This window comes from Mytilus californianus, unplaced genomic scaffold (assembly GCF_021869535.1).
Source record: "Mytilus californianus isolate M0D057914Y unplaced genomic scaffold, xbMytCali1.0.p SCAF_8, whole genome shotgun sequence".
NCBI classification, from domain to species: Eukaryota; Metazoa; Mollusca; class Bivalvia; order Mytilida; family Mytilidae; genus Mytilus; species Mytilus californianus.
The window spans coordinates 95,250,075-95,275,641 of NW_026262734.1; the positions used below are offsets into that span (position 1 = coordinate 95,250,075).

Sequence of the window (25,567 nt, forward strand, 5' to 3'; positions counted from 1 at the left end):
GCAGGTGATTTTACATTATGACGATTTACTAATTTATTATTTTACAGAGGTTTCTTTTTACAAATTGATATACGAATGGTGAATCGATTGCTTTTTTTTGGTGCAAAGATAGTCCTTAGGATCCTCGCTACTTTTCAAGATAAATCAGTAGAACAAATTTAAAATTTAGCGAAAAAAGAAAACAATATTCGGCGACGTTATTGATGTCTACCATCTCAGTACTGTGACGTCGTCACAACGTCTAATGCTGTATGAAAAGCGTAAATGTGTATAAACCATTTTTCCAAATTATTTTATTATTGCAAAAGCTGAAGCGTATTCAATTGATAAAAATTGACGTTAATTATAATCAAGGATAAATTTGCCCCTCCCTCTAAAACACAAAACAATTGAACGAAAGTAACTGTCGGCTTTCAATAGTCATTTTCATTTCATCACTGTACTTTCATATTTTCTAAATTAAACATCTAAATGCATTTATTTTGTAATGGCTGTATTGTCCTGAATTTTAGGAAATAAATATTAAAAGTTACTGGTCGAGTTTGATGTACCTAGTGTAATGCTTAAAGAATGTACACAGTGTGAATCTACAATAATCTACCCAGTGTGATGCTATAAGAATCTGTCTAGTGTGATGCTATACTAATTTACCCAGTGAATTACAATTTGGATATTATTTGTTATTAATGTAAAAATAATGTAATGCAACGAAACTGTTCATTATGTTATGCTATACGAATTTACTTAGTGTAGTGCTATAAGAATTGTGCCTGTATATAATTTAAATGAAGTGCACTTAATAAAAAGATTTCAGGCTGAATACTTAGCGTAATGCAACACGAATAGTATAAGTGTACATACAATTTTGACCTAGATGATAGAGTAGGATATGTTGAATTTTGGTAGTATTCCTGGAGAATTTATTAAAATTTAATGAAATTGGTTTTTTTAATTAAAAGTTAAAAAAAATCTGATTTTTAAAAGCTAGAAGAGTCAGAACTCATTGTACCTCTCAATCCGCCAAGTATTAATTGACCTATTCCCCATTTACCTTAAAGGGGTTAAAATTGCAGTAAACAAATGTCGTTTTTTTTTTCTTCTTAAAACGTCATTTAGTCATTATCTTTAAATGAAACTAGAAAAAGAAAAAGAAGGACCCTTTGAAATTAAGATTTGAAGATAATAAGGAAAAACAAAACAGTCAAGTCATACATAATAGAATAGTATAAACTTTATTTCAAATAAATGTGCACATAAGGGGGAAACATGACTTTTAACTTTAAAAACAATTAAATACATATAAGCTTGATAAAGATTTAACAATATTTGAGTAATTATCAAAAATAAATGTATCGGTTACCGAACCTTAGTCGGACTCTATCTTCTAATATCATAAAATGGATCATCTATTTCAACTTGGTAAAGATTTCAAAGAAGCAGATCTCATTAATTCCATAGGTCACATTCGGGGAAAGGAGGATTGGATTGTGATAACGACGATCGGAACATATCCGTCGTCATCTGTGAAACAGATATTCCATAACGGCCAACCAACTCGGGATGGCGTCCGTAAAATGTTCGAAGGGATGACTTCAACGTATCACTTGGAACTATTGGTTTAATAGCTTCCTTGTGAATAGCAACCCTCTATCAAGGAAATCATGATAAGATATTTAAAACGTAAATAAACAATGTCTATTGCATTGTTGTTAATGTCTGAACTATTGCCGCATATAAGTTTTTTAAGCTTTCTTTTCGTTTCACAGATATATAACAATATTGCAAATGTTTAAAAAAATCCATTCACAAAATTCATTTGTTTATAATTCGGATCATCGTAGCGAAATAACCTTGAGCAAAATCAACTCTTCTAAAATATTTTACTAATTATTGCCCTCCGATTTAAAAATTTATTGTTGAAAAATATACCATATCATTTAGTATGGAGAAAACAAAATTGAAGTCACTGAAAGGAAAAACAAATAATGCACTAAAATCTTCATCACAACTAATTTTGCAGTTTCACAGTTATCTGCTTTAAAGAATTTATCTAGCATGATTCCATAGTCAATAATAAAGTTTCGTAGCAATAAACAGACCCGCATATAGCACAATCTAAACCCACCTAAATTGAAGGCCTAGATCTATACCAGAACTTGCACTGACGTCTAGTTAAGCACTTATTCGTACCATTTTAAAAGCTTCTAAAGTCAAACTTTTAATGTAGCCAGTACTTGATGAAAGCTATTGAATATCTTAATTAAATAATCAAATAATATATTTCGAACAAATATTAACACTATTGCACATAACTCATAATCCTTACTCATGAAATCTTGATCTTTTGAAAATGTTTGATTGTTTTGTTTTTGTTTTTTTAGTTATCTTATCCAATTTTGAGAAAAGAGCTACAGTTGGCTGCCGAAATACCACCTCCCCTTCCAAAGAAAACACCAACATAGATCAATCCCTTGTAGTAGTAATATATTCATTTGATATTACAAAAAAAAAATAAAACAAATTTTGGAAACAAAATAACCAACACCATTCTCTATTCTTTAATTCATTAGGCTATGTTTCTCTGTTCTTTATACTTTTTGCCCATTTTTCTCTATTCTTTATATTTTTTGTTCATTATTCTCTATTCTTTAAACTACCATCAACACCCTCATAGATATTTTAAAGATTCAATATTCTATATTAATTTATTGTTATAATAGACCTAAAACAATATCTAATCCACCTTAACTGAAGTCCTAAATATATACCAGCACCTGAAAGCTAATACTTGTGTTATGTTTTATACATGTAATAAAGCGTTACTTTGATCCCACAATTAGTTTTTGACGATATCTACGAATAGCACTTACTTCCTGGTAAAGAAGATTCAAATAAAACGAATTGTATCATATATTTGTATGCTACAAGTAATTTTAAGCCATTCAACGGGTAATTAGTTAACGTATTTATTATCAAAATGAGATCATAATGGTTTATCTTTAAATAAAAGGCATGGTAGAGGGTCTGCACTGTCAGTTTACTTGCAAAAAACGCAAGAGAAGCCAATCAAAAAAAAATCCAATTTCAAATAACACTTCACAGAAAACCGAAATTTTAGCAAGCTTAACCTCATCCAAAACTCGATGGTGAAATCAAGGTGCAACGTAAGAGAAAGTTGTACTTGTTTCACTAATGGCTCCAGCTATATTGCTGATAGTATGTACAAATCTAGCAATAAATTGCATTCGATATTGCTAAAGATCAGGAATGCATACATGGTCATATATGACACAGTTATGATAAGATATTCTGTAACAGATATCAAAATGATGATGACGTCACAAGTCGATGACGTATACTTACAACTTTGGAAAGTGAACCGTGCAGTTTACCATTAAGAATCATTGTTAATGATCTGCATGTTGTAACGTAGCAGTCCTCTATGGAGGAGTTCATGTTCTTAAAAGCAAGCAATGGAAAATGGTGTCAACGGGGGGTTTATACTTCATATGTTAATATGCAAGCGATACTAAAGTATCGCTACACAGAAATAGTTTAAAATGAACTTAACATTTAGGGTAATAATTTATTGTGATAAAATATATTCCTTAAATTTAAAACATGACTCATTATTTAACAAAGAAGACATGTATCTGTTTAGTTTACAAAAAAAAAAAGAGAGAGACGTTTTCATTTACTAAATGTAGTTGCTTTTATTCATTCGAATATACTGCAGGAAGATTTAAAATAAGTATGTTTCAGTTTTATTGTCTTTGTTATTTTTGACTTTAAAAGATATGTTTTAGATCTATTGCGTTTCAATTTCATTCCAAATTATGCGTGGGCATTAGTAGACCTTTCACATGTTTTTGTTAAATTGTTAAGGGTAACTTTTATTACATGTATAGTCATTTATTCTATTGAGATTAATGTATATATTATTAAATTTGGAGAGAAATCATGATAATATTTCCTGATAATATGAATCTAAATGCAATTGAAATGTCATACAGAACTAAAAAAAAATCAATGACCAACAAATGCAATAAATGAGCTTGTTCCGATCGTTTTTCTAATTTTTGAAAATACTTCCTTTAATTGTTATCCCCTTTTTTGTATGCACCTAATAATTTATATATTATACTTTCAGCGATCATGTTTGATATTCTTGTGTTCATAACTGTCTCAATGACATGGTGCTAGCGTGTAATAGAGAATCCAAAACAGTCTGATATTTTGACAACGCATTGCAAAATAACGATTAAGATAACTACATGAAAAATTCAGACATTGTTTTCAAAGGTTTCATACATAAGCAGGACGAGTGAAGCTGCACTTTTTATCATAAGAAAATTTCGATATGAATAAAATAAAGGACCATTTGAAAAGTAAAACTTTTTAGGATACATTTTGTTTGTGTTTAGAGATATTGTCTAAATAGACTATTTTCATATTACCGAATTTTGACTCCGGATTATATAATTTTTTATCAGGTTACCTACTCTGCGGTTGGACATCCTGGTACTCAGTCAAGTAAGAGCGACCAAAAGAAGTAAAATCAGAAATATAATCAGTATTATTTGGTTGGAAAGTTAACTGTTTTCTGATAATTTTGTCGTGTATAGAAAACATAAAACAGTTAATTTCACCCAAAAATTGTACCGATTGAAAGCTTGATGTTACTTCTTTACAAAGCTCTTACCTGACAGAGTACCAGGATGTAACCTGTAAAAATAAAAATTTCGGAGTCAAAAGTCGGTATTATGAAAATGGTCTATTTGGAGTCTAGAGTCTTAACAGGACAATGACGAATAAGTTCAAATTTTACTTTGATGCAGATTAGTTAAATGTATCATCATGACATGATTTTTAACATAACATTCATAAATTCTCCGTTTTTAAAAGAATTCAACTTCCTCACGCAAAGTTAACCTTAGATAGATTTTGCTATTATTTTGAGATCCTTTTTTGGTCATAAAACTCTTCAACTGTTTCGGTTCTGATACATCCTTGGCTTTTAAAATATTCGGGTTTGAGAGTTTCTGATGCAGATATATCCAGAAAAGCGCTACGGATGCATAACATTTATATAGTGTCATTTTGATTTTTAAGATACAATTAATGTGTCAAGTCGTTCCAAAATATTAACCTAAGACACTATTTAAGTTTGTTTGGTTCGTTAAACTTTGTTTCAACGTGAGAAATATTACTGCCACAAAATATATAGAAAAAGACCTCAAAAGTTGGATTCAAGTGTATACAAAAAGAGACACTTAAAAAAAAAATAAAAAAAAATAACAAACGTTAAACATCATAAAAATCAATAAGCCATGATAAAAAAGAACGGTTAAAAACAATGCAATGGTTCCTTTCCAAAACAGTCCATATTACTAAAGATAAGGGACTCTTATAATTTATAAATTGTATATTAATAAAATTGAGAATGGAAATGGGGAATGTGTCAAAGAGACAACAACCCGACCAAAGAGCAGAAAACAGCCTAAGGCCACCAATGGGTCTTCAACACAGCGAGAACATCCCGGAGGCGGGCTTCAGCTGGCCCCTAAACAAAAATGTGTACGAGTTCAGTGAAAATGGACGTCACACTAAACTCCGAAACATAAAAATGAACTAAAATTAAAAAACATTCAAGATTAACAAAGGCCAGAGGCTCCTGAATTTGGACAAGCGAAAAAATGCGGCGGGGTTAAACATGTTTTGTGATATCTGAACCCCCCACTATACATCTAGCCAATGTAGAATAAACAAACACACAGCAATACGCACAGTTAAACTCAGTTTAAGAGAAGTCCGAGTCCGATGTCAGAATAGGTAACAGAAGAAACTAAGAAAAATGACAATGACACATAAATTAACAAAGGACAACTAGCAGTTACTGACATGCCAGCTCCAGACCTCAGTTAAACTGATTGAATGATGTCTTCATCATATGAAAATCAAGTACAATCCCTCCCGTTTTGGGTTTAGTATCATACCATCATAAAATATATGAGACGAACATAACCCGTATCATGCCAACAACTGGTTTTAGAATAAATGTGTTTATTTTTCCGATGCAAAGACCCTATAAATGAATCGATATTAATTCCAAAATATGCCATCTTAAATGACCTGACAACAGTATTGTAACTATACTCCTTCTGAATAAGTCTGTTTAAAGGTTTGGTTAGCTTTTCAAGTGAATGACGACATTTGTGTGCTTTGTATAGAATATTACCATTAATTGGATGTATGTGAAATACCAGAACTTATAAGATGTCTGCATGTTGATTTATATTTACGAACGATGTCCTTGTACCGATGATAAAATTTTGTAAATGTTTTGACTAGTTTGTGATCTCGAAAACCCTGGTGTAATAATTTTTCAGTAATACAGAGATTTCTTTCGTTAAAATCAAATACGTTGTTACATACACGAGCGAATCGAACTAGTATTGTTTTTGTTTATATTTCACAATATGCTGAAGATATATTAGTATTATTGAATTTGAATTAATATCAGTTTTCATCATTCATGAAAAACAATATTATATGTGTATGTTGCATGAAAATAATTCTTAAATTACTCTCCACTTAGCATATTTTTTTCCACAATACACTAACTAAACGCATTTTTTTAAAAGTGATAAGCATTGATATATAACAAAGACATTGCATATTTCGACTGAAACAGGCTTTGTTTTAATTAAGTGTGAGGAAATAAATTGCAAATTGTATGTTTTAACAAATATACATTTGAAAACTGTTTCCTCAAACATTGTGCATTGTATGTTTTCCACATAAAATCCTTAAAAATTATTTCCTCACAAATACTTGTTAATCTACTTTTGTTAAAACATACTAATACAATTTATTTCCTTACATAAGTTCGGTCGCAAAAAGTGAACATACACTAAAAAAGTAGGATAGAACTCATGTAGCATATATTTTGGACTTTTGGACGAATCAATGTTTTATCCCTAAGACATTTGTACATATGTTTAATGGAGACATATTCATTTGTTTCTCATTATCCTATCAATAAAGTTTTTACTTTCCATACTCCTTATTTCCAGCCTTCTTGATAAAGGGTATTCCAGAAGCATTCTTTATTACCACTGTGGCAGTGTTGGTACAGGGGTACCATAATCTTTAGAGGATACCATTTGCTCATTAGCCTGTACATTGCTATATATATAATAAGCAATGCCAAATTGTATCACATTAGTAACAGTAAATATCCTACAACTTTTTGTTTGAACTTGTTTTCATTGAATTTAAGCAGAAAATGTATAATTCTTTATTTTCCTTTATCTAAAATGACAAATTCCTTTTTGCTGTTGTTTTGCCGGTGTTTGTCTTTTTGTTTGTTATACGGTTGTGCGAATTGTGTGATCTACTTGAAAATAATTTCTTCGGTATTTTGTTTGCTTTTTATGGTTGCACTAGTCGAGATATTTCCTGACGAGAGTTGAGATCCCGGAGAACTATTTATGTCCTGCTGAGTGTTACTGAGTCTGTTACCTCATGGAAATTTTTCATGTAAGTTGGACAGAAGAGGGGTTTCAATTTAACGTACCTGATTAAAACATTTTTTTTTTATTTTAGAAATCCCGAAGTAGCTTATTATGAAAACAAAGTCGATCACAATTAGAAGCAAATTATCAAAAGAACAAATTCACAAAAAGAAAATCTATTAATTGAAGTCTACATGTATTAGAATTTGTAATAACAGTTTTGATTCCAAATCTCGACAAAGAACTTGATTTCAACCTATGTAATTTTTGAATCGCCCTAAAACGTTCTTCTATAACTATACGCAACGACTTTAATAACGTAGCAAATGCTTTTGTTTATAGTAATTAACAGATGAATAGATATTGTGAAAAGATTATTAGCTACAAAAATACAAAAACATTATTTTTTTTTCAAGGTCCTAGGATTTAGTATGAACATTTCTTTAGTATTACTCTAGGATAAGCAAATATTAAGAGATGAATATTATTTAAAACAAGTCCAAATGTAATAACTATTATAAAATATTGCAACATGTGAACCGAACTATCAAAAGATAATTGTATACAGATAGTCAAAAACACTTCAAAACAAAAACTGATAATTTCCTCTTAGTCCAGTGATGAATTCGTTTCCCTGAGTCTATAACAGAAACATCAGAAAAAAAACTTACCCTATATAAATATTCTCATTTAAGTTATATCACTTTGTTGCAGAAACAGTAGCTGTGAAGGTTTCCATCAATCAAAACATTGCGGGAGTTGTTGGAAATGAAAATACCCACCTGACGGGCTCATTCTTCCTAGAAAACGGTGAACAGATTTACAGTGTACAAATCATTGCCAAACAAAAAAATGACGGAAAATTTTGATTATATAAAGCCAATAGCAATATTTACATTCGAGGGAGCGACACAACTAGCCTTTACAGGAAAATATCTTTCTGGTAGAGTGACACTGACAAACATAACAACAACGTCAACGAACGCTTCAATGACATTGCACAAACTGAAATGCACAGATGAAAAGGACTACATTTGTAAATTTTATTACAGTGACATGGATGGTGCTTTATTAGCTGCGAAGTCTGAAACAACCAGGATATTAATACAAGGTAAGTAAACATTTTCTGTGCATACTTCACGTATTTATCAATGTATCCTGAAATATCAAAGCTTCTCCATTATCACCAAGACGAATAAGATGGGCAACTCAAAACATAATCAAAATTGATCAGAAAGACGAAAAGATTAATAACAGATTCAGAAATCAGAATATGAATTATTTTGTGCTTAACCGACATTTTAGTGGAGCGGTGGAGATGATAATTAAAAACAACATAACTAAATACACCATGGCATTCTAATTGCTCAATGGCAAAGTTTAAATTGTGTACTTTTTGAAAGTATGTGTCGTTGATATAAACGCTGGTGCTATCATGCTTTTTATCGAGTCGATCCGAAGGACGTAACTAAACAATTTCATATCATCATGTAGAAACACGACATTCACGGTTTTCCTTTACATAAATTGTACAAGTTGTAATATGTATCAATGCTCAACTTCCGACTTTAGATTTTTTTTTATTTCTGCATATGACGTCAGAAAAATCATTTTACTTTTTCGAACGTAATATGCTTTATAGAAATAGAAATTTCAAAGCCTAATAAATAACAGTAACAAAATGACCTCAATCTTTGACGTCATTAAATAGCATCACATCCAAACTTTGCACAACAAAGACTGATGCAATTAAATCGGGTGTATGAATTTTCAAACTATTGCATGGGAAAACGAAGTTGCTGTGTTTAGTAACCCGTAAAATCCTCTGCGGGATGAAAAGCTCGAAATAAAGCCAATGACTTCTTTCTTTTATCGAGAAATTCTAGTAAATTACAGTGATACGTACAACGTTATGAGGCATAGCAGGTATGACGATACCTTATTTTGTTGAAAAGTTGTGCTATATTTATGTCAACAAATCTATTATAAAATATTATTCATAACATAAAAAAGATTAAAACCTAAATGTCTCGAAAAAACATTTTTAAAGATATGTTTTCCCACTTAAATGATTTGAAAGAACATTTGGTCAACATGTCCAGAAAAGTAGAATCTGTTTTATTTCTTTCAATCCATACCACACTTAAAATCAGAAAAAAATATATTGACATTTCCATATTGCCGATACTGAGCAATTAAAATCCGAATCAAACCAAAAGAATATTTCAGGCAGGAATACATTAACGTGATGTTGCTAGACATTTTCACATCGGAAACTGCTCTTCCTGCCCTTACAACAACGGTATAGGAAAACGAGATTTGTTGATGACCACACATGAACAGATCAACATTTAGTGACAATGCCACGTCTATAAAATTTGATTACGCAACGTTATTTAAGAGACACGTTTACAACCGCAACGTCAACTTCTAATCAAGTTGTCGAAATTTATAACAGACACATTCACACCATAAATGTTTACCATATACTGACATTTCAAAGAATTGACTGCAGCAAAAACATTGTAAGATCTAATATTTCAATCGTATAATTGCTAGACCACGCTGTAATGGGTGGGACAGAGGCCAAAGTTGGTCAGAAGTTACAAGACAGAATTCGAAACATTGATAATTGGAGAACCAGAGTTTCAGTGTTTACCACCTGATTTGAACATTATATATGACGTAATATATTCAACTTTCGAACTGCAAACCTCTTTTTATACAATGAAATAATGAAATTTTATATATGTGCATACATTTATTTTACAGGACTGCATAGTTGAAAATGAGATTTAAAAGAATGATCAAGTGTGTCCGTCAGTATATGACAGTATAACCGAAACGTTTTGTCTGATTGTTTTAATATAATCTGTTATAATAAATATTCAAATTCAAAGTTAAAAAAAAACAGAGGAAATATATTGGGGATGTAAATACAAAATGTGCTTTAAATCTTCATATTCTAAAGTCCACTGCGACTAAAGAATATATTTACCTTGTAAAAATATCAGAATTAAGATTTTACGGTACATAAACGATGTTTTGTTATTTTCATAATCATGTTTTGTAGTAGCTTATTCGTTTTTGGGGAAATCTATTTCAGCCTCTCTTCCAATGCCAGATGGTATTTTAAGTTTCATTGTTTCATCAATAATACCGGAGACAAACGTAAACTTTACGTCAAATATCCTCCGTGATTCCCAAAAAAAAATTCAAAGAGAACTAACCGAAATAGAAGTGCATCCTTTCCTACACTTACAAGTTGTAGAGAATGTCTCACATTCATGAAATCTATTAATGTTTACTTGTACTGGTAACATTGGAAAACCTCCTGGTAAATTAATATGGCAGAAGATCTCTCTACAACAAAACAGATCAATAACATATGATAGTATAACAATATATGTAGGAGAAATATCTGCAGGATGTTCTTTCAAAGGAACCAGCAACCTGACTGTTCAAATATCTGCAGAAGACTTTAAAGCGAAAATTCTCTGTTTTGAAAAATCACAAGCCAATGTTCCAGAAATGTATGTAGAAACCGAGCTGCCATTAGATGTACATTGTGAGTATACAAATTGTTAAGCTACATTTTGTAAACGCATGTAAATTTTAAACCAACGGGTTTTATTTTTAAAAAATGGTTTTCAGTCAATTTTGACAACGAAATACTTGATCTAAACTAATTTTTTTTCAGTTTTACCTTGATGAAATTCATCGAAATTATACAAACGGTATTGCAGACAAGGGCATACTATCACAATGAAAACGCACGCTACAAGAAACAATGAATAGGAACATATTTTTTTCTGTATATAAGATGAAAAGACATTTTGTAACGATAATTCGGCGTTTCTGTCGTAAATGCTATTTTTTATTTTTATTTGATATGATGTTTTAATTCGGGGAAGAGAAGTATTCAAATGTTCAAAAAATATTATTTGTTTTCTACAATGTTTGTATTAAAATTAAATTATTTGCATAACATGCATTTAAATTGATACATGGACGATGTGTAAAATAAGAAAAACAAATATTCTTTAAATCATTTTGAGAACCAGAAGATATTTTTCTTTGATTTGAATAAGAATTTTTTTGACATTGTGTCCTTCTCTTTTAGTTGTCATAAATTTCGTAGAAAAGCCACAAATCACTTTCAGTCTTTTCGTTCAACTTTCCAGTAATTCTTGAGATTTTCGAAATCCCCAATGCGGTACAAGATTTATCATGAACTTTCTATTCTAAAGCTGAAACATAATCAAATAAAGGAAGGTTCTTTTACAAAAATTGACTTCAATTTGAAAAAAAAGAAAGGATAAGGGGTACTTGTGCATGATATAAACCAAAATATTATAGGAGCTGTGCCACATCTCTTTTCTGGTAGTATCTCTTTGAATAAAAAAAAGGTATTCTATTCAAACAATATTCTCAGATATTCGTCGATAAATGAATATATGTTCTGAAGATGCACGTCTCACAACTCAATGTTTAAAGCATAAACATAAGTGAGGGAACATTCATTTCTCGTTAAAGCATAATGTAAAATTAAAAAGTCAGTTTATTTTCTACTTATGAGTTTGAATGTCCCTTTGGCATCTTTCGCCTCTCTTTTTTATACATACTAACGTCTGATTTAATGCATACACAGGCAAATTTTGTTCACGTGAATTTAATGTGAAATTAACGTGAATTTCACGTGAAAAAATTCACGTGAATTTCACGTTAATCGAGCTTATACGCGTAATTCACGTGAAATATTTCACGTGAATTTCACGTTAAACTCACGTGATTTTCACGTGAAATACTGATTCACGTGAAATTCACGTGAAATTTTTCATGTGAAATTCACGTGAATTGAGCCTTCACGTGAAATTCACGTGAACTTTTCACGTGAAATTAACATGAATCGAGCTTCTTTTTTTTTAATGAAATTAAAGTGAATTCAGCCTCAATCACACTAATTTCACAGGATTTGAGTTTATTTATGTAAGTCAATTCTAATCTAATACAAATTCTGTTTTGATATATATATAAACATGAAAAATATTATTCTTGGTCTGGACCATGTGTTCATACTTCCATTCTGTTTTACTTTCTTTGTTTCCAAAATTTGTTGGTCTTAAACAAAGAAGGCAAGCAAATGCATCACAGGATATAAATTATATCCAGGGCACCTTAGTTCACTCCTAGAACTTTTTTGGTTGTGTTGAGTCTCAATCCTTTTTTGTAAATGATTTATGGACTGTGGTCATTTATAGAAGTTGATTGCACTGATGTATATTTCATTTGAGTTGATTTTTATTATGTTTGTATAAGTCATATTGTGTGGTCATCAGTTTTGACACAAACCAATCACATTATGGAAAAGACTTACTTGCAAAAGATGCCAATTCTCTTTAAGAAGGTTTTGAAGAAAAAAAACTAGTTCACCTCGCCACTTATTCATGTACCTGCTTAAAGCCAGAAATCTTTTCAGTGGTTGTCAAAAATCTCGTCTTAATAAAAAAAAAATATTCAGAGAATTTGGTGTTGATGGCTATTCTTGATTCATATTGTAATTTTTTTTATAGCCTCTGGTCAATTAAATAGATCATGGCATATCTTTTAGACACCTGTCTTTTGTTGAGGACTGCATGTTAGCACCTTAATGCCTTTCAGGTGTTTTTGTTGTTATATTGCTGGCTGATTGATGTATACCTCATGTCTCATTGTACTAATAAACTAAAATAGAAAGTTATGTGAAATATAGCTGATATACAAATGTACCATATTGAAAGGCTCTCTGTAATTTACAACCATTTACTTCTTATTTCATATATGCAAAAATAGTTTTTTTCTCATTTTAACACTGATCTTAAGGTTAAGGCAAAATGTTGACAAACAACAGGCATATACCATTAAAAGATCTCAAAGTTTGGCTGCACAATAAGCTAAAAATTCTTGTTATTTCATTTTTTTATATAAAATTCATTTTAAAACATGCATTTTCATTTTTTTACTGTAACTTGTATGTTGACACAATAATTTGAATTTGAATTGTATTATATTCTGAAAGTACTTGTGGTTGAAAAAATATACACAATTGTTAATTCCAGTTGGTTTACGTTTCTTGAAAACACCACTACTATGACTACATGTCTGTTAATAATGTTTAAGAGTCCTCTTCTGCATATAATTGCTATTTGTACCCAAGGATTCCTTCATACATTTGCACTTCTCCTCCTAAGATGTTGCTCCAATGATAAAATCCTGTAATGCATACTTAGCAATCAGACTCTTTGAATACTTCCTACAGTTCCTGTAATATAATAAAATCAGCATGTTTGTTTCTGTAGTCAAGCAAAAAAGATAACACCAATTTAATCTCCAATGATTACCAAACTTATAATTAGGAGATAACTGTTTTGTATTTTAAGCTCAGACATGATCATTGGTGATTTGATGGTGATTTAACCAGTAAAACCCAGTAATTCCCACTGGGCTGGGCAATACTTTGCCAACCCTGTTTCAGGACATTTTGTAGCTCGCTATGCTGTATCAGTTTTGCTCATTGTTGAAAGCTGTACATATGATCATTTACAGTTGTCAATATTCAGTCATTTGGACTCTGGTGGATAGTTGTCTCATTGGCAATCATACCATGTCAAATTTTATAATAAATTACTTATGAAAACAAACCACATTACCTGTATATATAAGTATACTTAGTGCCTATAGAAACACAACTCATCATTTTCAAGCCCCCTTCTTACATGTCTTAGCCCCATTTAAATTACAATACTAACACAGTATGTTTATGGCTCTATGCATTCTGGAAACATCTGGTTACCTGATACTTTTCCAGTTAAGAAATTTGTGATTAGCTTCCATAGGGGTATAAATCAAAACTCCAAATGCTCTGAAAATTGATAATCTAGCAGACTGTACATTTTTTAATTACCTCTGCAACGGAGGTGTGGCGGTTCATTATGGTTGAACTTTGCCATGTTAACAAGTTGTACCTCCAAAACTGTAGGAGGAGATAGCCAGACAAACAAAGTATCCTCATCCGGACGGACAGGGGTAAATTGATATTATTCCCCCTCGACTGTTGCTGGGCATAACTACATATGCTGTAGCATGTGTAAGGGGACCAGAATTGTGTTTTTATTGGCACTCAGTATAAATTTATATAAAATAGATATCACAAGAGACGAGTAAACACGCTGAAATGTCTTGCATGTTTTACTATTCATGATATATTTTATGTTGATTGTTCTAAACATGCTAAAGATATAATTTTACTATAAGTATGATATATAAACTTAACATAACCAATGATCCATGAAAAAAATACTGTCAAGCAAATAATGCCAAGGTCAGAAAAACCAAGCCAGACAGACATGTGCACCTTACAATCATTGCCTACCCCAAATATAGCTGATCTGTTAATTGATTATAGCTTGTATAGTATACAACAAACACAGTGGCAAATCCAGAAATTTTCATAAGTGGGGGCCCACTGACTGCCTAAGAAGGGGCCCGCTCTGGTCAAGCTTCAGTGATTCCCTATATAATCAACCAGAACAGGGAAGGGGGGAGGCCCCCTGCCCCCCTAAATCCGCCTCTGCAAACAGACCAAAATATTAAACTTATTATTGACTAATGAACTATGAATATCAGGTCATGATAAGATGAACCCTGCCCAGACAGACATGTACACCATACAATCAGTTGCAGACAAGACAAAAATGGCCTAATTCATGATAGCAGTTATTGTTTAATCTTGGTCAAGCTATTTTGATAATTTTCCTCAAACTACAAGCATAACATATATACACATGGGAATATTAATATGAAATAAGAATTGAAATCTAAGGAAATCCAGAATATAATATTCTATTCTCATAAATTTACATGGACTGAAAAGGGGTAAACAAATCTAACTACATGCCTATTCCATACATGTATATATAGCAGATTAACTTTTCCCTTGATCTGTTGATTGATAGTGTTTTTTTATTTTGTCAGTTTGCGTGGACTCCTTTTGAAATTTGCACAGGATTCGGCATTTTTGTTATACAATTTTGACAGCAAATACTGTAACAAATACATACCAGTTACATGTACTGTATCTATAGGGTCTCCACTACATGTATATCTAATCAAGTCATTCATTTCATCGAAACATATAACATGTATAACTTCACTTCCACTTGCATCTGGGGAGCTAATTCTGAAAATTTAAATTCCAGTGATTATTATAAATATAAGACCTGAACCTGATCATGCTGATGAACTGTTTTCCAAATAAAAACATGGCAATACAACTGAAAATTCATTTAGATATATGTCAAATTCACACAGGCAATTGTTTTAAATAAATGTTGATAGTGTCCACATGAGGACACAGATGATGCCCCTGCTTGCATATCATATAGTTATAAAGGGACATAACTGAAGAACGGTAAAAGTGATGCTTCCCAAATTTGAACTTGATCTGAGTTTTGTGGTAATAAGCATTGTATGTAAGTCTCATAACATTCGGTTGAGGCTAACTTAAGTAGAAAACAGAAACTAAAAATTCAGCAATTTTTCTATTTGTAAACACGCATAACTCTAGAACAGTTGTGTATAAGTTTCATAACATTTGGTTGAGGCAAACTTAAGTTAGAGAACGGAAACTAAAACTTTTGCAATTTTTCCATTTCTAAAGGGCATAACTCTAGAACGGTTAAAGTGACGCCACCAAAATTCAAACTTGATCTGTGTTTTGTGGTAATAAGAATTGTGTATAATTTTCATAACATTTGGTTGAGGCAAACTTAAGTTAGAGAACGGAAACCAATTTTGGGACGTACGTACAGACGGACAAGGGTAAAACTTAATGCCCCCACCGTTACGGCAGGGGCATAAAAATATTCACCAAGAGAGAAAACAATTAATTTTTCTTTTAACCAATAAGTGAACATCACTAGCAAAATGACTAGTACTTAATTTCTAGATTGAACTGTTGCGCATTTTGTCAGGATCTTTAACAGCTGAGTAAACTGTATTGTTCTGTTCATTGTTGAAGGTCTTAAAGTGGCCTAAAACTGCTTACATCCCCTTCATTTTGACCGTGGCTGATCATGATAGTTTTCTTATTGGCAATCCTACCACATCTCCTTATTTTCAAATTACTAAAAATTATCAATCTGCAACAATTAAATTCTATTTATATACACAGCTACTTTTGCATAGGTACTATTTCTGTACCAAACATATGTAGTACTGGAAATCTACTTTTAATATTCAGTACTATTTTGTTACTTTAAAATTAGTGCAATATTTAGGAAACTTTATTTTACAGTAGCAGTGTACATGTACATTGTATATATATTGATTAAAGGTAATCTGATCATCACTATGAAGCAATGTTCAAAACACTCTGCCATTATCAGAAATCAAATTTATTTAAAGTCCAATGACAAAGTATATGTGCAAAACACTCAAAACTTTTTTTAAGTACCACAATCTGACAGAATTCATACATATACATAATCAGTGAGGCATAAAATGAAGGTCAAAAAGATATACTTTTTGTTGGATGCTACATCATCATTATTAGTTAAATGAATGCAAGACATTGAGTACATGTAGTTACTAGTACATAATATTTGAACTTAAAATAAAGGATAATCTGATTTTTATCAGTCTCTGATCAGAAATAAAGCCACACAACAGCGAAATATATGTATCAGAGATGCACATACAATCATTGAATATATGTTTAAGATTAATACTTAGCATTGGCTGTCAACGTACATTTTTTGGTACATGTAAAAATGGACTGTCTGATAGGCAAACTCCACATAGAGATTGGACACTACATGTAGGTTACTTCATTAATTCCAGTATCAGTCATTATCAATAGTCAACTCCTCTGCCCATACCTTGTAATACTGCTGAAAGGGAGAAAACAGTACATTTGTGGACGCAATACTATTCAAAGAGTTTTGCAAACAATTAGCTTATAATATACATGTATTTCTTGCTATATGTATTTATATTAAACTTAGAATTGTACTATCAAATATCAACTAGAGGCTCTCAAGAGCCTGTGCCACTCACCTGTATCCACTGTTGTTTTGAAAATCATAATTAATAGTATTAGATACCCTTTTAATGATTTTATTAAATTTGGTCCAGTAGTTTAAACTAAAAGCAGGTCATCCCATTGTAGTCTTACAACAGTAACTGAAGACCCCTTGTCATTATTAAATTAGTTTTCAAGTTGTAACCATTTGAAATTGATTGTTTACAATTTCCCCTTAGACTGTATGGGATTTGCTCATTGTTGAAGGATGAACTGTGACCTATAGTTTATGTTAACTTCTACATGTATGTCATTTAATCTTGGGTGAAGGGAAATTATACCATATCTTCTTTTATCTATATATTAGTTCAGGTGTATGAACATATACAAATGATGTACAATGTATATTATTCAAGACTTAAATGTTTTGAAACCAGAAAATCCTTCTTTTTTTTTGGCCCCAAATTATTAAATGGTTTACATGGTTTAGTCTGTTACCCCAAAAATTAATCCAAACCTTCTTTTGAGGTATGGAACCTACAAATGACCTATTAAGTAGTACAATTTTATAGTTATCCTACACTTATACACAATTTATTGCCATGAAACATGAAAAATGCTTGTTTTGGACCATAATTCCTACATTTGTCCTAAACAGTTTCTGCTATAAAAAAAATCATCTGAACTGAAACAAAATTTGAACTTGATATGCAACTTGTCATGGTAAAACTACATGTATACAATAATCATGAAAATTATCAGATCAATATCTTCAAGCATATATAACAATAAAATGCTCTGCTGGGCGCAGCTTGATACGACCGCAGAGGTCGAACCCTGAACAGTTGGAGCAAGTATGGACACAACATTCAAGCTTGATACAGCTTTGGATTGTGATTAAATATTTGACACAGCATAGGTTCTGACACAGAATGAATGTGGTCAAAGAACTTAAAGATTCAGCATATCAAAGAACCCCAAGAATTCAATTTTTGTTAAAATCAAACTAAGTTTCATTTTGGACCCTTTGGACCCAAATGTAGACTAATTTGAACAAGAGGCTGTCAGAGAGACAGCAAACCGGATTTTCCTGCAGAGGTCGAACACTGAACAGTTGAGCAAGTATGGACACTACATTTAAACTTAAAACAGCTCTGAATTTGGATTGTGATTGAATATTTGACACATCATAGGTTTGTGACACAAAATGAATGTAGTCAAAGAACTGATATATTTGAAATTGGACATTTAAATACCTATAATGGTCCAATATCCAAAATCTAAGTACATATTAGAATCAGCATATCAAAGAACCCCAAGAATTCAATTTTTGATGAAATCAGACAAAAGTTTAATCTAGGACCCTTTGGACCCTGATTTGGACCAACTTGAAAACTGGGCCTAAAAATCTAATATCTAAATAGAGTTTGAATTCAGCATTTGAAAGAACCCTATATATATATTTAATTTATGTTGAAATGAAACACTGGTTAATTTTATCCATAATATTTTCTGTGCAAATGGAAATAACTCAAACTGGATAAATAGTTCTCTAAAATAAGATATGATGCATTTTTTCAAATTATAATCAATAATATAATAACAACAACCAGTGATGACTAATTAATATAAGTTCTCTAAAATTAGATATGATTTAACACTCAAACATTGTTAGAATCAGCATATCAAAGAACCAAAGAATTCAATTTTTGATGAAATTAAACAAAAGTTTAATTTAGGACCCTTTGGACCTCAATGTGGTATTATCTTATTAATAATGAAAAGCTCGACCGTTTACAAATTCTTAAACAGGAGGGGGGTGGGGGTGACCCAAAGGGACTCGCCTTATACCCCATGGATTTCATTTGATTTGTTTTATTGTCCCATACAAGAATATATATGGTTTCAGAGATCTTGACCCTTTACAAGTTTTCAAAAAGAAGGGGGTGGGGTGACCCCAGGGGACTCGCCTAAAATTTTGAGGCAATTACCCCCAAAATCAATCCCAGCATTCCCTTTGTGATATGGAACCTTGTGGTACAATGTCAGAGAGATCCATACACTAACACACAAGTTATTGTCTGGAAGTTACAAAAATGCTTATTTTTGGCCCCTAATTCCTTAACTGTTGGTACCATAACCCCCAAAATCAATCCCAACCTTCCTTTTGTGGTATCAAACCTTATGGTAAAATTTCATAGAGATCCATTCACTTGAACTAAAGTTATTGTGCGAAAACCAATGTGTCTTCGGACGAAGATGACGACGCCAACTTCATACCAATATACGACCGCAAAATTTTTTAATTTTTTGCGGTAGTATAAAAATGAAAGTGAAAAACTGATTGTTTGCGTGAATGTAGCTCTGCAAAATTGGCATCAATTTTGAAAGTTCAATTTATAAGCTTTCTACAGATCTAATTTGTATTTTGATAAGGATTGCAGAAGTTAGGGCCTTTTTCAATTAAAGAACACCGGGTGCACGACCTATTACATTGTACTTCATACAATACGAAACCAAAAATGTGTGCACATGGGTTTTCTTTAATGAATTGACATAAAATCTTTATTAGAAACAGCTTCATTCGCATGTATATTATTCTCTGGTTTTAAATCTATCCAACGATATAAATTTCATATTTTACAATTTTTTTTGAATCAGGGCCTTTTTTATTCAAAAATCAAGATGCGATCATTTTTTGAAGTTGACCAGAAATAATCTAAGTCAAACCAGGTAAATATAATATTCATGGATAAATAATTAACACATGACAATGTGATAACTTCTGTTATTCTCAGTAGACATGAGTTGTTTGTGTTTTTTTTTCTTTGACGGTTTAACAATGTTTAATAGCCTCTTTCTTTTCAAGTTTACTTTATAAATTGTAAATTTCAATGCACAAAAGTTTCAAATGAGAAAAAAAAAATATTCTCCAAGATAAACCAATTGCCAAAGTCTTAAAAGAATAAGACAAGGGCAGCATATGTGCCAGTGTGGACTATATACGAAAATATTTGTATGTAGTAATGCTAATTTAAAGATTACAAAACGACAATCGCTTAAAATTGAAATAAATTGAACTAAAATATTTTAACAGTTTAAGGAAGATGGGGTGTCTAAATTATAATCCATAGAATTTTTTTAATAATTTGCCAAAATGTAGTTTATATCATGCTTTTTAAAAAATAATAATAAAAAGAATGGGACACGGGGCTTATTTTCACGCTACAGGTTGTGCAAAATTGACAGATTTTGTAATGATTATGCATGGAAAACCCAATTTTCTGCCATAAAACGAAAACTACACCATAGAATTTTGAGATAAAATATGTGAAGATAGCTCTAATAGTATGCTTTCAGATAAGAAAAATAAAAAATGGGGTCATGGGACCCGTTTTCTTGCTACATAATAAAATAGGTTAATTCCTAACACATTCTATTGTAAAAGTAACTTTATCTGAATTATCTGCCCTTACATTTGAGTTGCCTCCCCTTATATGGCAAAGTTGGAAAAAATAGAATCAAACAAAAGTATTCTGTTTTTTTGTAAAATACAACCATAAATATGATAAAATAGGTCATTTTCTATATTGAAATGAAAATTCTTACACATGAATTACCTACTACTCTCAAAATTTGCACCTTTTATTAAAGATCTAGACCGATTGTTTTCTGGTATTTCAAAATTCAAGATGGAGGAAGACACCCTATCTACCTTAAGAAACAAAATTTTAGATACATACATGTACATGTGAATTTACTAGTCTATTGCTTGTTTGATGCACATTCTCCTTTTATACACTTAACTTTTAGAAAAATAAATCGCATTGAACAAAATAAATATTATTTTTAATTTGTCTCCGTCCTTTCTAAAGATTCTAGACCTGTTGGTGGCCTTCTGCTGTTGTCTGTTCTGTGGTCGGGTTGTTGTCTCTTTGACACATTCCCCATTTCCATTATCAATTTTATCATGAAAAAAATTTTAATTTTGCAATTGAACATTTATGTAAAATATTTATTAAAAAGGAAACTTATTTTAATTATTTTTCTGTTAATGTAAAGTTTACGGAGAGCTGTCTCATTGGCACTCATACCACATCTTCTTACATTTACAAAATTTATAAAAAAAAAAATGTATATTGTACATTTTTTGTACATGTATTTGCAGAATTTGAAATTTTTAATTTATCAAATGAATAAGATAATTGGAATCGTTAAAATTCAGAATTATACTTGAAAACAGATGCCTGCGACCCCTGTTGTTTCGATTAGCATGTTTTCTAAAGATATCCGTGTGAAGTTCACAAATTTCAACATGTATTTGGTCACCTGGTGTGAATTTCAGATAAAATTGTCAAGTTCAAATCTGTGGTTAAAACTTTCCTTTACATATCAGTTATATTATTATCTGGGCAGGGTACTCCCCCCCCCCCCCCTTTTTTTATATTATACTCTGAACATTATTGTATACACTTTTTCTGTGGGACTTTCTTTATGTAAAACAAGATAAAAATCTACGTTGTCTCATATTCGGATTTACGTCGAAAGAAAGGTTTAAGATATATCAAAATCGAACAACATCGTGTGAACATTTCTATTGATGACTATAGTGAATCATTTTTCGATTATGTATTTTGTTATTACATGAATTACATCTATCCATATTTTGATTGTCAACTCATTGCATACTTCTCTAAAAATGATGTTACTGAAATCAAGAATATTATATCTAATATCATATAACCTCACAATTACAACCCTCTTGCTTTTGAAATTGTTAAAGAACAATTTTAATTTTATGTAAGTGCTTTTATAAACTATAACAAGCCAACGATTTAATGATAGATATATATACATGTATATATGTTTGGTTATCATAATCTCGTATTTGTCCTTTTTCAACTTTTTATTTTGTATGTTTGATATTCGGTAAAATAGAATTTTATCTTTTGGAAATAAAGTCAGTTTATACAACTCGTATTCATGTGGAACCTAGCATGCTACAATGTCATATGGTTATAATATTGTTTACTTAGTGTTGTCAAATTATTATCGAGTGTCAACATTGTCTTTACAAACTCAGCATGTTGTCTTGATAAGATATCACACACAGAAAAGACTGATCAGACGGATAAGAAATTAAAATCATGCGCGATAACTTGTACTGGCTTACACTGAGGATAATAGTTGGCCATGCTGTACAGTGACCTGTAGCATTCTCATTGGCAATCATTCCACATCTTCTTTTTTATACTGTATCGTTTTGTTGTCATTATTGATTTATACCATTTGTAGTTTTCTGTAATCTAAATATGCTGGAATAAAAAAAATTGACACAATTCAAGTCAATTGTGTTGCTTCTGATATGACGTTAAATCTAATGTCAAAGTGAGGTACAGCCACGTGACCAGTATTAGAGTGTACATTTTGTACAACAGATTAGGTACATTGTATTTGATCTGGCTTTCAGTTACTGCTAGCAAGTCCGGAAACTTGTCAGTGATTGTCTTGTGTCATGTATGTGATAACTGCAAGTCAGCCAAGTGTTTGTTATCTATATAACTTTTGAGTTAATCATAGATAAGATAGTAATACGTATGATTTGAATCATACACAAATAAAAAAAGAAGTGACAAATTTATACTGTATAAGACTCAGTCAGAATTTGACATATCCATCTCCATTATTCATAAATATTTTTTGATCTGCCATTATCTGGGAAGTTGCGACACTTAAAGAATTCGATATGAGAAACTAAATCATGAATGCGTCTTAAAAGATTTAAGTATCCATATGAACATTGAAAAATTATAAGCAGGTAATGAACTAATAAGTTGGTAGTTTAACTTTAGTTTGTTCAAATTGTTAAAAAAAATCGATAGCTTAAGACCCCTTGACTTCGTGAATAACAGAATGCAAGCTACGTTACTGTATACAAATAATAAAATAACTTACAATTCAACTGGAATTTGAAATTAGATGCGTTAGGTCCTATGGGGCGAACGTGTATAAAAATTATTTGGGAGCGAACGAAAACGATACCAAAATCGAAGATGAAAACCATTCTCATTCAGTCATTGCAGATTTCTGTTTATTCCTGCACTATTAAATCATTTGTTTGAGTTACCTGTAGTACATCCTCGAGTATTCATTGATTCATAGCTCCTTGGTATTGTTTGTCTTGTTAAATTAACTGAAACAAGTACTGTTGTTGACAATCGGCTGACGGCGTTCTTCTCTTTAAGACGCGTCATAATCTGTATCTTTCAAGCGTTTTAAAAAAACCCGACTCCGGAAGAGAGATTCACGGATATTGTCCTGATCTGATGTTCAAAGTATTTCTCCATGTGAAAAGTGAAAAATAGGTACCTGCTAGTTCCCCCATTCCTACTATACAAATCCTTGGAACATATAACAAATTATTTTGTTAATAAGCATCCTTTACATAGGAGCACCTCCACATGGAGCTGTTAGTTAATTAAACCCTTACAACTATTTAATATATATATTTATAAAATCTGGGACTATTATACTAACTTAGTATAATAGTCCCAGATAAAATATAATAAATATAATTTCAATTATGACTGTGATTTCATTGTGTAAAAGAATATATATATATATCTATACAAAAGTAAAATGTTTAACCTTAATTCAATGAGCAAGCCTTGTCTAATTGGCAATCATTTACCACACATTTATTAAAGCTTAAAGAATGTAAGTTTTTTTTAATAATAAAGTGTAAATGTAACCAAGGAATTGTATATTTAAATATACAATTCCTTGATGTAACCATTCATTTTTTCTGAATAAAAACATTAATCTAAGAATACAGGGACGTAAAATTGTTTTGTAATTTTAAAATGTGTCCCAGTGCAACAATTGATCATGCAATCTTTCAATTTCAAAGATTATAAACAAAATTTGCTTCTTGTATAGATGTCATGTTATAAAAAGCAATCCAAAAAATTTTATACTGCACTTTCAATATACTTAAAAAATTGATAAACATTCAAATTTACATTTATTGACAAAATTTAGTACATATAAAATTCTTTTCTGTATTCTTACTAGTTTTTATTCATATATGTCCTAATGTTAAACTTATGTGCGATTCAATGCTCACAAATTTTCTTGACTTATAAGTTTGAGGAAAAGTTTTATGCACAGTAAAAAAGGGAGATAACTCATGTTTGGAAGTTAATGATATATATATGATATATATTATCCTTTTTTTCTTTGCAATAATGGGAAGTAAAGAATCTATTACAGTAACAGTAATCTATTTCATAAGTTGGAGTTACCTCCCACATTTTTTAAAAGTATAAAAGTAAAGAAGACATAAGATGTGTGAAAGTAATTAAATTTACTACTTAATAATTATAGAAATATTACTAGTAAATCAAATTAGTCCATCAATATAATATAGGCATCTAGGAATTTGAAATAAGAGATACACATGTATACAAAATTCCATCCTAATGACTCTACTAGAGATAAATATAAACAGTGATAGAAAATATAATTCAAAACCAACATGTTTTTGTAGTTGCATCTAACCCACTATCAAGGGAGATAATTCATGCTTAACAAAAAGATAAATATTTATCATTTACAATGATTGTATGTCCAAATGTGTAAATCTTGAGAGACAAAGAATAACAGTTTTTAAAATGATTCAATTTTGCAAAAAGAAAATTGGAATGAATAATAGCAAAATTCAGGTGAATTTGTTTCTCATGTTACAAAAATTTAACTCAATAAAGTTAAATTTCTCTTATGAATTCATGGTTTAATTCAGATAAAATGAAACATAACATTTTCACATGAGTTTTGATTCATGTTAATTTCATGTGAAATTGTTCACGTGAATTTAACGTGAAATTTTTCATGTCAATATATCATGAAATATTCACATGAATTTAACGTGAAATATTCACGTGAATTTCACGTGAAATACTCACGTGAAATACTCACATGAATTTCACGT

The 25,567-nt window shown here is 30.9% G+C and overlaps 2 long non-coding RNA genes across 2 annotated transcripts in view; one reads left to right on the forward strand and one right to left on the reverse strand.

Annotated features, from left to right (window-relative positions):
• The window catches only part of LOC127713072 (uncharacterized), a 261,787-nt gene that overhangs the window by 117,922 nt on the left and 118,298 nt on the right, over window positions 1-25,567 (forward strand). The gene's annotated exons all lie outside the window — the stretch shown is intronic.
• Window positions 13,503-23,858, reverse strand: LOC127713065 (uncharacterized). Its single transcript, XR_007987442.1, has 4 exons — window positions 23,705-23,858; window positions 17,307-17,446; window positions 15,617-15,735; window positions 13,503-13,818 (listed from the first exon to the last, which is right to left on the reverse strand). It is a non-coding gene; the product is annotated as an uncharacterized LOC127713065 (long non-coding RNA).